Source organism: Haliotis asinina, chromosome 2, assembly GCF_037392515.1.
Source record: "Haliotis asinina isolate JCU_RB_2024 chromosome 2, JCU_Hal_asi_v2, whole genome shotgun sequence".
NCBI classification, from domain to species: domain Eukaryota; kingdom Metazoa; phylum Mollusca; class Gastropoda; order Lepetellida; family Haliotidae; genus Haliotis; species Haliotis asinina.
Genome location: NC_090281.1, coordinates 67,770,553 through 67,787,112, shown reverse-complemented (window position 1 = coordinate 67,787,112; position 16,560 = coordinate 67,770,553). Strand labels below are relative to the sequence as shown.

General features: G+C 40.5%; 1 protein-coding gene across 1 annotated transcript in view; it reads right to left on the bottom strand.

The window, feature by feature from the left end:
- LOC137274190 (protocadherin-9-like) overlaps positions 1-2,275 on the bottom strand; it is a 36,886-nt gene extending 34,611 nt beyond the window's left edge. The window contains exon 1 of the mRNA XM_067807237.1: positions 2,232-2,275. The gene's annotated coding sequence lies outside the window, so the exon portion shown is untranslated. The remainder of the gene's footprint in view (positions 1-2,231) is intronic.
- Positions 2,276-16,560: the final 14,285 nt, after the last annotated feature.

Genomic DNA, 16,560 nt, shown 5'->3' with positions numbered 1-16,560 from the left:
GATCTCACCAACATGCAGTGACCGGATCCTGTAGCTCTAGTATCTGGTACAGGATCTCACCAACACACAGTGACCGGATCCTGCAGCTCAAGTATCTGGTAGAGGAACTTATCAACATGCAGTGACCGGATCTTGTAGCTCTATGTATCTGGTAGGAGAACTCAACAGCATGTAGTGACAGGATCCTGTAGCTCTAGGTATCTGATAAAGGAACTCGCCGACATGCAGTGACCGGATCCTGTAGCTCTAGGTATCTGATAAAGGAACTCGCCGACATGCAGTGACCACCCTTCTGCCTAATACCCCAAGAAACCTACACTGTTACATCAGCAAGCAGCTATATAGCTAGTTACAACCCCTTGTTAAGACAACACCGACACCCGGCTGTGATATAAGCTGAATTAGACTTTAGGAACTGACATTAACATGAACCTGACAAAAGAAACATCAACAGGCTCCGGTTTCAGAAACACGACACCGGCTATTTCCAAGCTTAGGCTGGGTTCCTACTTTTGCTTATATGTACATTATTAAGTATTAGTAATATTTTTATTCTAGCGTTTTTATCATTTACCATCACAACACGTTCTTAACAATGTCTGCGGTTACCCCCATGACAGTGTCACAGTTGGGAGTTTCGACAAAGTCGTAAGAAATATCATGAGACACTTTTACAAGTAAAACCGATTTTATTGCCAGATCTGACCACCAAGTGAAATCCAGTATGACTCAGATTGGCAAACTAATCCAATTAGAGGCAGAGGTCAGACAGGTAGGTGTGAGGTCCAGTTCGGTGATCGCAGCGACTATGGTCAGTTTGACCTCAGGTAATTAGAAGGCCCGATTGTGGCATGAAATGAATCCAGCATAAAAATCCCATAAGATAGTTATAACACTCCACACACAAAAGTCGACCCAACACACAAGCCGGTACCACAGAGACAACGCTCTGTGGCTAGATGACAAGCTCACACCTGAACTGGACAACAAAGATGGTCGAAGTGTCCACCTGGCCCCGGAATAAAGACTGTATGTAATAAACCTCAGAGCCTGACCTATGTGAAACTGACACTGATACCCAACACCTTCCGCTGACCTTTATTGCATAGCGGACAACGGACGAACGAAATTGACTATTGTCTGTTTCAAACCCGGATTCACTTAGTAAATATAGATTTGCTTTGTCAAGTATCGGACGAGCCGAAGGTCCAGTTGGATATAAATCATTCACGGCATATAAACCGTCTCTTATCTCACACGGAGGTAGTGCTAGGATGAACGTCAGCTTAATCGGATATGTTTGAGGATTTGAAACCTGTTGTTTTTAAACGTTTTCTAAACCCTAATAAAAAACTGCAGTCCTTCTTAATACTTTAATGCTAATTATCTCCTGCAAGATTTGGAAAGTTGCAAGATTCTCCCTCATCAAAGGATACGGAAGTTATTCCAACAGTTGCTAGAAACAAATGCCGCAATATAATCTCACCCGAATTCCAGCGTCAGTCAGAAGATCCATGGAATGTTTTTCAATTAGCATAAAGAAGCAACCTAAAAGACCGATAGTTGTTAGATATAGACACAGGACTGAATACAGAATTCCTTGAGTTCAGATGAAGTATTTTCAAGCAATAATTGAGCTTTGAAACAAGAACAAGCACTCACCAAAAACCGTCTGTGATAAGAAGCCAATTAAATCACCATCTGGCCCGCTATGTGTTTCAGGCCTTCGACTCTTTCTTTGATGTGTTGGAAAAATCAGTGTGGTAAACGACGTAAGATAATTATGCTGTAGGACGGTACACGGACGCAAGTCACGTGGGAAGCGCTCCACAAACATGCACACAAAGGCTGCACACGAGGGAGGATATTTCAGATGTTCCACCGTGCACGTGATACTGATGGGACCATGATGAACACCGCTCACATGGTACAAGTCATGATCAAATAATAGATGTATATCTAGGTTTCAGAGGTCTCTTGGGGAATATCAGAGCTTTAACGATTCCAAAATAGTTTGTTTGCTATTAATTAAACATAATGAGGTCTCCAGTTGTAAAGTAATATTGACCTTTGGGAAAGATTCTTATGATGGGTTGAAATCACCAACACGTGAGAGCCTCCATAACCAACCGGGAGTTTAAAGATGAGTCTGTTGTTAAGTGTATTTTTATAATAATCTGTTGAACGTATGGGTCGTATTATTTTAAATATGTGGTATATTTCAGTCTTACCTTCAAACGTATCTGCAAGCATCAAGACTTCAGTATTCCGAAATCTGAAAAAGATGCAGGTCATTTTAATGTCAGTAAATGAGCACTAGTAACGGCGGTGTATTGCTACAATGACAGGCTTGGGGGTAACAAACTAATGGGTCAGTTTCTAACTGACCAGCAAAGTAATGCAGGTATCAAATTGATTGGCACGTTTCCCTGGTACCCTTTAATGTTTGGACCTGACGAAGTCGGAGTGGGTCTGACACAAAGACAGATCTCTTCTACCTGAGCTACCCTGTCCGGTGGAATTACTCGCCAATTAGACATCTACAACAGTCGAAAGTGACCACCTGCCAATCAGCCAGCAGATGAAATAAACAACAGCAAGGGCAAGGTTTTTTCACCTCAAATGGAACTTCTTTCATCACTGGGACAGAGTTGAGGGGAACGTGAACAGATCGAGACAAAACGTTTCCCCAAGCAAGTAATGCCATTGATCTCGTCCTTGAATCATTATTTAGAATGACGACGGCAAAGATTTCTATCTTTCCACCTGATTTCAGCGTTATTCCAGCTGATTTACCCAGATGTGCTGTTCAGACTACCCGTGTCTACCCGTAGAGACTGTTACTGGAATTATTTCAGTACTCATCGTGTTAAGCCAGGCGCGCGTCCCATTGTATCTTTCAATGACGCTGTGATAAGACGAAATGAACAAGATGAAATGTACAGTCTGTCTCTCCGGAGGCCGTGATTGGCGTGAAATAGACTCATTGTCAGAAATCAACCACCGAAATGCTTATTAGATCGACTTTGGTAGAAACAGGGCTCCAGTCATCAGAAAGGCGAATACAAGGAGCAAGAAATATGAACAGTAAATTAGATATGAAAACAAAGTTGTTTGTAAAAAGTGCCACCCGGGTAGAATATTTGCATGCATGTTTCAGAAACTAATTTAAGTAATTGGTCCTACTGAACGACCCAGCTGGTGAAATCCACATCCTCGCCACGTAAGGTCACCTGCAGAGACGGGTCGTGGCCAACATCAAAGGCCGTTAATCCGCAGTAGAGAAATCTGAAGAAACTACACCGATTGTTGGAAGTAATTGCATCTATAAACCCCGGATTGTCAAGCGGCATTAACTATCAGGTGCACGGTCAGAAACCAATGCAGATAATTAACACGGGTATTAATCGTGTCTTTTTTCGCGTGTGTATTCTCTACCATATGGTGCTCCTCTCAGTGTCAGGGTGGAAGTTGCATAAATTACAAGAAAGGTGACTGGTCAGTCGCAGAGATTCATACCCCTAAGGAAAAGAAACTGAGGGCAGTGACTGTTGGATCTACAAATGGTTTAACAGAAGCATCCATATGTACTAAGTTGATTCTGTTGTCGCCTATTTTATAAGTTAGTGGGAAGGATGAATTTAAACGACGTCGACTAAAACAGATATCCCGGTGTTAAAAGTGTTCGCTCCCTTCGGATGACATAGCGGCTCGAATCCCGGTCGAAGTTGATTCTTTAAGTCCCCGTAGTTATATTGTACCGTTCTAATATACACGTGAAGAGCCGGGTTAGAACTGATCTTCGGTAACCCACGTGTGTCGTAAGAGACGACTTACGGAATCGGGTGGTAGGGTTCGCTTACTTAGTTGACACGTCATCGTATCTAAGTCTCGTAAATCAATGCTCAAGCTGTTGATCGATGGATTGTTTGATCCAGACTCGATTATTTACAGACCATATACATTGTAGTGAAATAATGTTGAGTGTGGTGTAAAACTAAAATCACTCGCTACTAGTTTTGAGAGTGTCTTAAGATATGTCAAAGATGTTTTATAGCATCATTTTACACCCGAAGAAAGGGTAAAAAGTACTTAAAACAAAACTAAAGAAGTTAAAATGCAATAAAATCTGCGAGTCATGATCATTACTCTTGAACGTTCGTCAAAGACCTCATGAGTAAATGGAAAACGACATATCGCCAGTATTTCGGGCATATCGTGCTCTGAGACTGCTAAGAATATATCGACTTTGATCTTAAAGGAGCTACGATACAGGTTGGTCGTGCTGTGAACATGCAGAACACCTAACACGACGGTGTCGTCAAAGTGGATGTTTACTTAACCCCTGCTGCTAGAGAAGTATAACAAATTCGAACCTCGCTCTACATAATGGAGTCTTGTAAACTGCAGCAAGTAGAACATACCAACAACACGACGACAACCTGCTCCCGCTTGTCAATTTCGCTTGTACATTTCATCCACGGGGCACATCGTGAGTCGTTAGCTAATTACAGGGTGGCAGTTAGCGTCCCGACGCTGCAACTAATTACACCAGGAATGCTAACCGACCTTGTCTATTACACTCCCACAGCTGACGGACTGGCATGCATTTCACGGCCAGCACTGCATCGATGGGGTCGGTTTCAACCCAAACAAACCTCTCCCAGGGGTGCATCGGGTTTCTGCAATCTACACAGGTCAGTTTCATCCAAGGTAGATCTTTCCACTGAACTATTTGTCCGTCACAGATCCGCCGATGCTATTCGCGAGGTTTGTATCACCTACACCCCAACTCGAGCTTCCAATCTGCCGAGGGGAGAGGCTAAATATCCGGATTAGTATAACATTGTAGTGTCGTGTTCGAGCTGAACTCCTCATCAATACAGGTGTTAGTGGCACACACCGTCAGTGAGGTATACCTGTTACACACCGTCAGACCTCCGAGTGGAGTTATGTATATTTCATACAGGTATCCGGGCAATCAGGCAGGTAGGTTACAGTCACAGGCGACCAATGGTGGGTATTAAACACTCTAAACTGCAAAACAAATGAATATTCAATATCTTTGCGTATTTTCCTTTTCACACTGCCTCGTGCCAAGTCGATGTGTAAGATAAGTAGGCATCTTGTCCGACTTTGTGTGCGTAGTACAATCATTTTTGGGAAATTGGTTGATATTATGTGGATTACAAATGTAAGATAACTCTGTGTTGATTACAAATAAGATACCCCAGTTGCAAATATCAGACTGTAATATTCAGTGATATGAGGGGGATAGGGGTAGATAAATAGCGGCTAGAGGATGTAAATAGTCGAACAGTAATACATTCTGTAGAAAATATAAAACTATCATACAAATACTGGAATATTTCACAAATGATATTTGCATTTATGGAAAGCTGGAAAATTTCTCGAAGGCACGTTTTGCTTCTCAAGCTTAAAACTGTCAGTTTACCAGCCTCTACAATATCTCAAAAACAAAATAACGAAATAAACACGTATTACAATGAAATGAGAACGACAAATCTGCATTCTTGTGAATTAAGTGCATAACCAGATTATATCCGTCCTGTGTTTACACAATAACAGAGAGAACCATTCAGCTAATTACCGTGGCCTTCAATATCAACACCAGCTGTGTGACGCCTAGTGACATGAGCAAATCTTTCAGGGAAATATACATGCCTATTGGCTTACATAGAAGCTCTGATTGGACCGCTCAAGAACACCTGATCGTTTCTTGTTTCTGTGTTTAACTGCACAAATATTAATAAAACAAATCTGGAATCTAATACCTAAAGCGTCTTACCTGAGATACCGTCTTATCTCTCAAGTGTCACTACTACAATGTCCTACAGACTATAAACCACCAGCTGCCACTCAGGTCTTTGACATTCGCAATATCATGTACATTTCACACAAATTATATCACTAGAAATACCATTAATTCTTTAAATATTATACTAAAAGTCCCCAATACATCATAAAGAAATCTTCAATGCTTCATAAAGTGAAATATCACAGCCAAACGCCTCAGATCTTCGTGTTTGATTTCAGCGTTTGACAGTTTGATTGATTGATATTAAGACGACTTCACTGTCGTTTCATTGTTTACCCACAAGGACAGTAATAACCGAATAAACTGCAGGGCGTTTGGTAACTAGAAATTGACAAATTCTTGTCTACGTCCTGATATGGGTCATTAGTGAAATAGACAATGCCCAACTGCGCATGTCAAATGAAACCCACCCAACTGTTCTAACCACTGACCAAGAAATTCCCTTAAAAGTCAAGGTTGTTTGAGACTGTTGTAATATTTCCCCATCCCGTGGTATTTATTGCCGATAAATGTAGGGCCACGTGACAGTGTTTACCTTTAAATGTATTCAGATTCTCAACGTGAAATAGACATGAACCCATAAAACAGTCTTGCCTCGCCTTTTATTCCGGGTGGAATCTCTTAATGGGGTATATTCTAGGGCCCCTCAGTAAATAAAACACCTTGTCTCCGTCACAACTAGGCCCGTGTCGCTATTGTTTCCCATTAACTAAAATGAACGCCGTAGCTACCCGAGTTAATGCCTACATTCCACCCAGGAGAGTTAACCCGAGGTATTGAACATTTCCCGAACGTGTTTGTTGTCGGCAGCCCTCTTCAAAGGGAGATAACTCGTATATGGCATGAACCTGATAACGTCACGGTGATAGTTTACGAGAGATCTGCTGACGTGATTTGGTACCAAAGTTACCTATATTTTGTAAATATGCCCTCAGCTGTGCGAGATACATTATAGTAGGGTCCATATTATAAATACAAGCTAATTTGTAAATTTCAGTCACATAATGAGAATATACGACAGGGGGAAGTGATATTTCATTTTGGCAAACGCAGTTAGTACATGAGAGCTACATCTTGTCTGATAAGAACATTGTAAATGACGACACTATCTGTGCCTTGTTTGGTCACACCATGATGACCTGTCCAGACATACACTGTTCTCTGTACTATCTGTGGCGGTGTCATCTAGTGGGGGCAATACAGACGGTAATGACAATCCGATGATGGCACATTCCCCCTCTGCCAGGCGTTAGAAACTGGGAATACGAGTCGGATTTCGGATTCACACATAGCGGAGGTGGCTGTGTTTGTTTTGTGATACTTTTGTGTCGGAGGTGAAATGTGTAAAGGAGAGGGACCAGAAGTAGACCACGTCTTTCTATTTCCATGACATTTGATGTTAGATCAAGACACGATCACAAAATTCATGCTGCATGTCAGTCCTTGGACAGGTGGCTCCATAGTAGTGTGTGTCAATCCTTGGACAGACGGCTCCATAGTAGAGTGTGTCACTGTCCCAAAACCGCATTATGTCCCCATGCCATCTCTTTATGCAATGTTAAAACCCTAAATCAAACAAGTCTAGTTCTACCAGGTTCATGCTCTGAGGCTCCAGTCCTACTGGAGCTTCTTTCCTATTTAAAAGGTGCATGTATCTGTATATAATTATATAAACCCTGATACCTACAAGTCTTGTTTGTGAGTCCCGACCACATAAAAACACTCTACACCACCACCAGTCGGTCAGATCATCGCTACATGCAACGTAAATGAGCGGGACAACGACACAGCCTGAAACATGCACGGCTACCCACTACCTGGCGCTGTGTACTTCACTTCACTTCTTTTCACGTCACTTCACTTCACTTCACTTATTACATACAGCCAAAATGGCGGCGGAGTATAACAGCATAGTACAGAAAATCAGTCGTTGGTACAGCCTGTCTATTGTGTCTCAGACGTTTTGCATACATACATACATATCTAAAATGTTTCTTACATACCCAACAACAAGGTTAGGGATGACGCTACTGCGTATGAAACACTTTCCAAAATTTAAACAATTTTATGTATTTTAGCGTAATTAACAGTATCATTAATATATGTGTGTATTCTCTTTTTAAGATGGTGAATTAGCTAGTCCCACTGCGTGTGATAAACCAGCGTTCATTTACTTATCCCTCGCCTTGATCTCCATGCCAGACTTCAGGTGATATTCCTCGTCCCCCCTAGACTCCACCTGCCTTACCCCCATGTTTACAGGGATGAACCCTGCGTCTAATGTCAAGTTTAGTCAACACATACAGGCGACCTTTACCTGCCACGTTAATCCGTCCCCCTAAACTTGGGGGAATTCTTGGGGAAGTTCATCATTGATTTAAGACTTAAAGCTAAAAACAATCAATCGTAGCGGACATCGGGATCGTTAGTGTCAACACTGACCGTTTTACTGACGAACTGACGCACTTGAATAATCTTTAAAATGTAATTGCAGAAACGTGATGTGGTATCTTTTGAATTTTTTCAGTTGTATTTACTAATCTTTTACATAAAACAAAGCATCTAAAATATAGATATGTTTTAATCATATTATCGCTATACTAAGTCTAGCGATTTTCACTGTATTGTTTTGAAATATTTTTCATACATTAAAAGATAAAATTGACCAGGCAGCAGTAGTCCGGCTTAAAACACCCTTGGCATAAACATTCATACAGACAGTGGACAAATGTGTTAATCGAGAACGTTGAAAAGGGTAGTGTATATAACAAACATTGAAAAGGGTAGTGTATATAACAAACATTGAAAAGGGTAGTGTACATAACAAGTATGATAATTTTCAGGGAAACAGCGAAAGCAATACATAAAACTGCCTGTGTTTGAATGTTGAATGACATATGAGTATGTGTAAATTGTAGTTAACAGAAATTTTAATCAAATCTCTTAATCTTAGATTAATTTACAATTCCTCTATTGATTCAGTAAGTGAACAAACTTGCGAGGGATGATTTTGAGACAGGAGCATATGAATTCAGCAAAACAGAAAGGAGAAGCATTAGATCCTACATACTCTAAAATGCACGTGCATAACGAGATACCAAAGGGGCAAGACTTCAGTACGTTGCCCGATACTGACACCCCTTTCTCTCTTATAGATTATGATGGATGGAGACAGGTTATTGACGCGCGATCACCTGTGCCATGTGTTCAAACAACGCTAGGCTTAGTTAAGCTTGCCATTCAGGTAGAACGTGAGATATGGACGGACGGAAAACTAGCCCTGTTTGTCTAACCTTGTGGTACTTTCCCCCCCGAAACATCAGTAATTGATAACTACATACACACTTTCATAGATGTACGAAATATGATATGTTTCGTTAAATTTCAAAAGCGTTGACGGATTAACAGACATGTCGGGGTTTTCCGACATATCTTGATGTTTCCTCGGCATGATGTCATTGTGTTTGTAAAACAGGACGTAAGCTACACAGTAACATACAGCTGATTCACACGAACATTCTCACACTGAGAGCCATTCATCATCATTCGTTACGCGTTTGTGCATGTGAATATTTGTCATCTGACTATCTATAAACACTAAACACAGAACACTAACTCAGGACACGTGTTCCGGGCTGAAGAAGCGAGCAAGTAGCAAATATACACAAATATTAAGCATCGACTTTGGTATATTCATGACAGTTAGACAGGAAGCAAGGTTTAACGCCGGCGTTAACCTTTTTATTATTGTTTTTAATTCCCTGGTGGTATAAGAACATATGTTGTAAGCATATATATGAATTCAAATTTAAGACGGCAGACAAATATAAGAAAACAACATACGTGGATTTACATTTCTAAACAAAAGATGATAGATTTATGATATATTTTGATACATTTACTGTCTCGAGATGTTTTTGCAGATAATATTTTAGTAAACCTTTTTTAGGAGAAAAGAGATAAGATGGGTGTATAAATATTGTTTATGGGTGTTGATCGGTGAGAAACAACGGTCCAGTTATGACACGGCATGACAGCTTAAGATCGGGTGAAATCCCAAAGTATAACCGTGGTCAAGGACTCCACGAAAGTGTGTAGACATCAAAGACCCGGACCCGCGTCACATACATGGATATCCCGATGAAGCACGCTCGCTGTGTTGAGAGCGAGAATGTTGTTGACCCTGGCGTTCAACTCACTCACTCACTGGAAGATACATGGGGTAAGATTCAATACTATACACTACGGAGAGGGAAACAATACCAGTGTGTCTGTTGTGACTGTGGTGTCAAACCAGCCCCCAGGATGAGTCAAGCATGGCCACTTATTACCCATTAGTTTTTATGACCCCCAGTATGATGTCTATAACTACACGTGTCTGTCAGCTATAAACATATATCTAGACACTGACATCATGTCAGCTTGAAGTTGCTTGGATGCCGGGCAACACCTGACTGGAGCCTGCTTTCCGAAAAAGGGAGGATGGGGTGTGGGTGGTGCATTGGGGTCCAGTGGTCTAAGGTGACGCTATATCATTGTACCCAGAGAGGTAACAGGCCCTGTTGGTCGAGGGTTTGAATGCCCGATTCGTCGAAAATATATCGTGTTTGTTTGCGCCACCTCGTTAATGTTGGGTTTCAACATAGTTAAGACTTTCCTCCAACTGAAATGCATTTTGGAAGACGAGTTGATGTCTGTATGCCATGGTCCCTGCATCTGTCATTAACACAGCCGACAAAAGATACCTTGCTTACACTTCAGATAAACGCTACTTACATTTCAATTACTTCGTGTTTACACCTGAGATTCACTCTACTCATGCTTTGGTGTACACAGTTACAGAGTGTTTACACTACAGATACGATATACTGACCTTTCCGGCACAATTCGTTACCGGTTTATATTCCGGTGACGTACACTTCAAATACATCTCGTTGTCATTATTGATATGATAATTAGTTTACTTTTCAAATACACCTCGCTGTCACAATAGATGCGATCTACGGACTTTTCAGGTATAATTCATATGCAGTTTATATACTCGTGACTTACACTTCGAATACATCTCGTTGTCGCCTCAAATACACCTCGTTTTCACTTCAGATACATCTCATTTTCACTTCGAAACTACACTTCAGTTACACCTTAGTGATATGTATATCATTTGGTTGGAATAAATTTTTAAATCTGACAGCGAGTGCACTAGGTGTTACGCCAAGTTATGCCCTGTCAGATCTGTCATCGGTGTTCAATCAGTGTCCATTGCAGTAGCTGAAACACGATGTTGAATCTATTCTCTGGCTAAATGAACCCGCTCAGGAAATCAAAGAGCACACCTATATCTGCCCATCAAGGTGCCCATTTCACAAAAGACATGCTATAAAATATGTCTCTACAATCAAGTGCGACCAGCCGGGCGGGGAAATCAGATTTATCGTGTGTTAAAGACCATGCCGAGTGTCTACACGAGATTTCCGTGTGTTCAAACGCACGATCTGATTTCATGAAACATATCGTTGCACATATCACACGTCCATCAATAGAATGAAATTGCTTCCAGGTGATGTTTTTGTTAACAAGTCTTAATACCACAACAAATACACCCTTTGTCAGACATCCCCACAGACATTGTCTGACTCGGGCACGTTTGTTGTATGAAAGCCCACACGGGCCACGAAGCGCAAAGTAATATTGGCCATTAGCTTCCCCCGTACGGAGACGCTCTCCCGAACCTCATGTATCTCAGCTGGACATCCGCGCATGTGCAGTAAAACCATGATGACAGCACTAAGTCGATAACTAGGCATATATGGATCATATTCTGTATGGATAATATTCTGTATGGATCATATAGCATTATATTCGGCAAATGAACATCGGGGACAGAGACATCGTTGTATATATCACAGCGTGACGTGTCGATTTCAGATATCAAACAGACCAGATCGTGGGTTTCGCTTTATAGCAATGATGCTGTGTTAATATTCATAGAATTCCATATATTATGGGGTTAAGTCCAGATAATCCGTCTCTATTTATTGTCGCTGACCCATCCTTTATTCAACACAATACAAAATATGACCGTGAAATTCTATCTCGTATGTTTTTTTCTTTTCTTACGAATTTAAGCTTTACTTATATCTCATTTACTTTTTGCACAAGATTAATTTGTTTTCACAGCTTGTGCTTGGACTTGGGATATCTTATTTTCCAGTTTATTGTAAACGAATAATTTTTAAGGCGATTAAGTATCCAGCTTTAGATCCCTGACCTCAATTTTAACCTGTTGTGGAAATACGCAGTCATTCATGATGGATGTCAACAAGAATGTTTAATGGCCATTTGGATTTTTTAATGGCCCTATTAAGTCACAGCCACCAGCCTACAGCACACAAACACATGTGGTATTATCATGTATGGTATTTGGGGCACATGTCCACTGTTGTTCCAGAGGCACTTAAACTTGTGTGTTAATTTCAAAATTCATTAAGATAGAATTATTACTGTTCATTGTGAATGCAGGGTGACTGAACTATGTAAATAAATATCACAAAATAAGATAATTGGATTGAATTCAGTTGAAATTGTGAGAACGTCCATTTGAGAAATACCAAGAACAAAAATATATATCACCTTGATATCTGATTTAACAATAGACAAACTTTCTGGTAAACAGTTTCTTTTATATGAGTGCGAGGTTTCGTTACAGATTTCTGTACCGTTGTCTCCTGCTTGACACCGGTACCAGAATCTGTATTAAAACGCGGCACTCACGAAGTAAAAGAAATTGTTAGCCAGAAAGTTTGTGTTTTCTGTATTTTCCAACTTCTAAAATATCACTCAAAGAAGCGATTTAATGGTATTTCACGATCATGTCAGAAGCTACTCTTGTAGTTCAGAAGGATGTTTGATGTCTTGTCACAAATCAACATCCAAGTTCATTCTGCATACATAGAAAAAGTGTAAATAGAGGCTATTCAACAGCCTACTTGTCCCACTCCGATAGGTGACGTGTTCATATCATTCCAATATGGATCAATTTCGCTTTAAATGAAATGTGACACCTTGAATACGTGTGTTCAGATGTGCTTTGTGGACAGGTGTTGGGTAGGGGGTGCGTTGTTATTGATCGGACGTGATTTGGGCCTGATTATTACCAAGTTGTACAACTTATGTTGTATAGTCTCTTCACCTCACACTCATGTTTGTGTGTACTTTCTTAAGCGAATACATGACTCGTGTTTCCTACAACAACTACTTGTATGTATGTAACAGACACAGAAAGGTCGACATAATATTTACTATGTGTTCGCTGTTTTCTATTATGGAATCAAAGCTGGATGACTCAGATTTACGACCTATCCGCGATGTGACACACACACAGACCTATGTATTGCCATGATGCAGGTGATGATTATAACAGAAAGACATAAAATACGTATATCACTCTTGGTTCACTTATGTATACTGTAGTCTGTATAGTCGGTTTACAGTGAAAACGTAACCATAAATTTCACGTTAAACAAAATAGTAAATCGACAAAAGTGAAATTAAGATTAGGATCCTCATAATTCTACCTTGCCAATTAAACATTTACATCTCAAAAATGTATTCAACTTAGGATAGCAGTTGTTTAACAATCGATCATAGTTTCAAATCGCTATTGTTGGTTTGTAGCACAAGCACATAAATGAAACACCGGGAACAAGTACGGCTGGTATGAGTTGACGCACATCACGTAATGTCCATGCCTTTGTTTCACTGTTCTAACTACTGCGCTTACCCCCTTGTAATACAAACCATCAACAGCTATTCAGTCAAATATTTAATTTGAGAATAATGTAAACGTCAACTTAAATATTCTCAATGGGCATTGTGGATCCAATAAGTTATATTAATGTGACTCAAATAATAGCCATTCCTCTCAAGAATTTGAATCAAAGTTTGCAAAAGTCGTTGTAGTATGGTATGATTCTATTATTTGAAAGAGATGCTATCACATATACATGTAAATATATATGTATAACGCCACAATACCAACGACATCTTGAAACTTTGATTCAAAGGGACGGCTTCAATTAGCACACGTTCGCATTTCTGTGATCTAGCGTTCTTTTCATCTTCACTGCGACCCGAGCCCCAGCTAGCTGTCATTTGTTTGTAGTTTAAAAATACGTAAGTATTAATCTGTGTCTACCTGGCGTTGACGGGAATGTTCCGCACGCATGAGCCACAGGTGCGTTAGGGACAGTGACGGTGACACATTTCACTCGTAAATTTCATGGAGCGTCACATCAAATGCAAACAGACTCAATCTTTCGGAACAAGAATCTATCAAACCTTCCTCCAAACCACTGATCAGAGAGAAGAAGCCCGCGAGATGTCTTTTGTACCGCTGGCAAGGAGAAAGGCGTGATTTGTTTGCACTGTGGTGGGCAAAGAGCCATGGCGCTTTAAAATGCTTTTTTAATTTTCTTGGGGTCTCCTGGGGTCAATTTCAAAGCAGTTATGTTTATGGTGAAGATTTGAAGATGGGATCATATTGTCCCTGGCAGTGGTGGGGCTCCACTCTCAATGAAGTGTTAAGCTTGTCATTAGGGAAATATTCCTACCCAACACGAGGATAACAAGGGACGTACATACAGACTGCTCGACCTGGTCAGTTGCCGAACAGTTTGGGGAACAGGGGTTTAAAATTAGATCTACGTGACTAGTTTTGGAATTTTAGGAGTCAATGAAATAATTGACCTATGAAGAACTGTCCCTGATATTGCAAATCCCCCCTTTTTGAACTTTGATGTGAAGCGCGGGATTGTCTTTTAAGAGGTCCGTGTGTGTGAAGGGCGCTCCCTGTAATTAGGAGATAATAGAGCCAGCTCATCCACCAGGAAAAGGGTTCCTGCAAATGGTAGGACATTCATATACTACGTTAATGGGTAGAGGAGACGTACGTCACTCATTTGATGGGAAAACAGAGGTGAAAAAGAGCACTCGTCAAAGCAGAACCTCGACAGTCCAGACCATCTTCCGCAAGGGCAAATTGACAAATGTGTCAATTCTTGTTGATAAAAGATGTTACGTTCGATATTTAAAAAAAAACTACGCTGAGGTCCATGGATAGAGTATTCATCCCGTAACAACAGACATTCGGAAGATCTTATTCTGTTTGGGAAACTATGTCATAGTGATCTGATTATTTCTCCGGTATCAGTGACAGTATAAACAACACTAAACATCTAACAAAAACCAAACTAAATAGTAGTCGTAGATATTCATCTTCTTTTTTGACTCCTACCATTACCTCTAATGATTTCTTTATGAAAGTCAGTCAATGAGGCTGTTTCATAATAAAGTTACAATTATTTCGCTTATCAGAATATCAAGGACAGTATCGCCAACAATACAGAAACAAACAATATACCTGAAATTGGTGAAAGCCTTATCTGTATTATACTTACACGTTATGAGATAGATGACGAGGGAGTATAGTCACCGTTCACTAGAGATAAGGTTTATTGTGCACAGATACAATGTTGACCTACGACCTACCTCTAGCTCTGACAGGTCTCCACCGTACAGCCAGGTGTGTTTAGACTGATGACCAGAAACAAGTGAATAAATAGCGGAAAGCTCCAGCATTATGAGCTTAAAACTACATCAGTGCTTACAAATGACCAAATTAAACAATAAAGATTTTCTATTGCTGACCACTAAAAGCAATGAACTTGACCAAGGGTCATCCGAAAGCCCACAAATCGAGTCAAGATGTTGCACGGACATTTGTTTTCTGTGTCCACTGCCGGAGTGCTGTCTCCAGCCAAACAAATGGCCATGACTGGCCGCCTGATAGATGACCAGCAGCCGGACATTAGGGCACTGTGTCCAGTTGTTCCACGGTCTGGTGGACACAAGGATGTGTCGGGTGTCCTTGGAATGGTCAGTATATCATGGAGAAGCGTAACACAGCATTACAGTACTGCACGAGGCGAGCGAGCGGTCACCCGGACAGAGTCCCTCATGACATGGGCCATTACAGACCGGAAGTTTATCTTAGAGTTATTAAAATCATAATACCAGATTCTGTCAACAGCCATGGTTCTAGGAAAGTTTGGGTTTATTGTTGTGAATAGTGGTTGTGATAAGCCTTGCAGAACTCTCTGGGCTCCTTTTCAATTAATTGAGTTAATTTGTTACTATCAAAATCTAGTGTGTTGAGGGACCAAGCGTTAGTCTATCAACAGCAGCATCCTCAATAGAAGTGATAGAGGCAGCAACACTAGTGCTAATACTGGTGGATGTAGACTTGCATAAGTCTCTAAGGCAAAAATAATAGTTCGAATGATAAATTCTAAAAAATTATATAAATCGTCTTCTAAGAGACTGGACCACTTATCTAGACTTGTTTCCCTGAAGGATTGCATTACTATACATACACGAGCTCAGCATCCAGTAAAGCCTTGGCGCAATGCTAGAATAGTAGATGTTGTGGCAAAACGTGTAGTACTGACACTTTTGGTAGAAGTTTTAGTGGTAGAAGTGGCAAAGGGTATACCTGTGGTGGTTGTAACAGTTGCGGTAATAGTACTGTAGTTGCAAAGTAATACGTGTAAATATTTTCAAACATCCCAAACGTGCATGTATATTTCACACTTATAAAAATACCCTCTGTTAGTCCCTTATCTTTTATGCTGGAGATTCATTAAATGGCACCCTTATTAAAT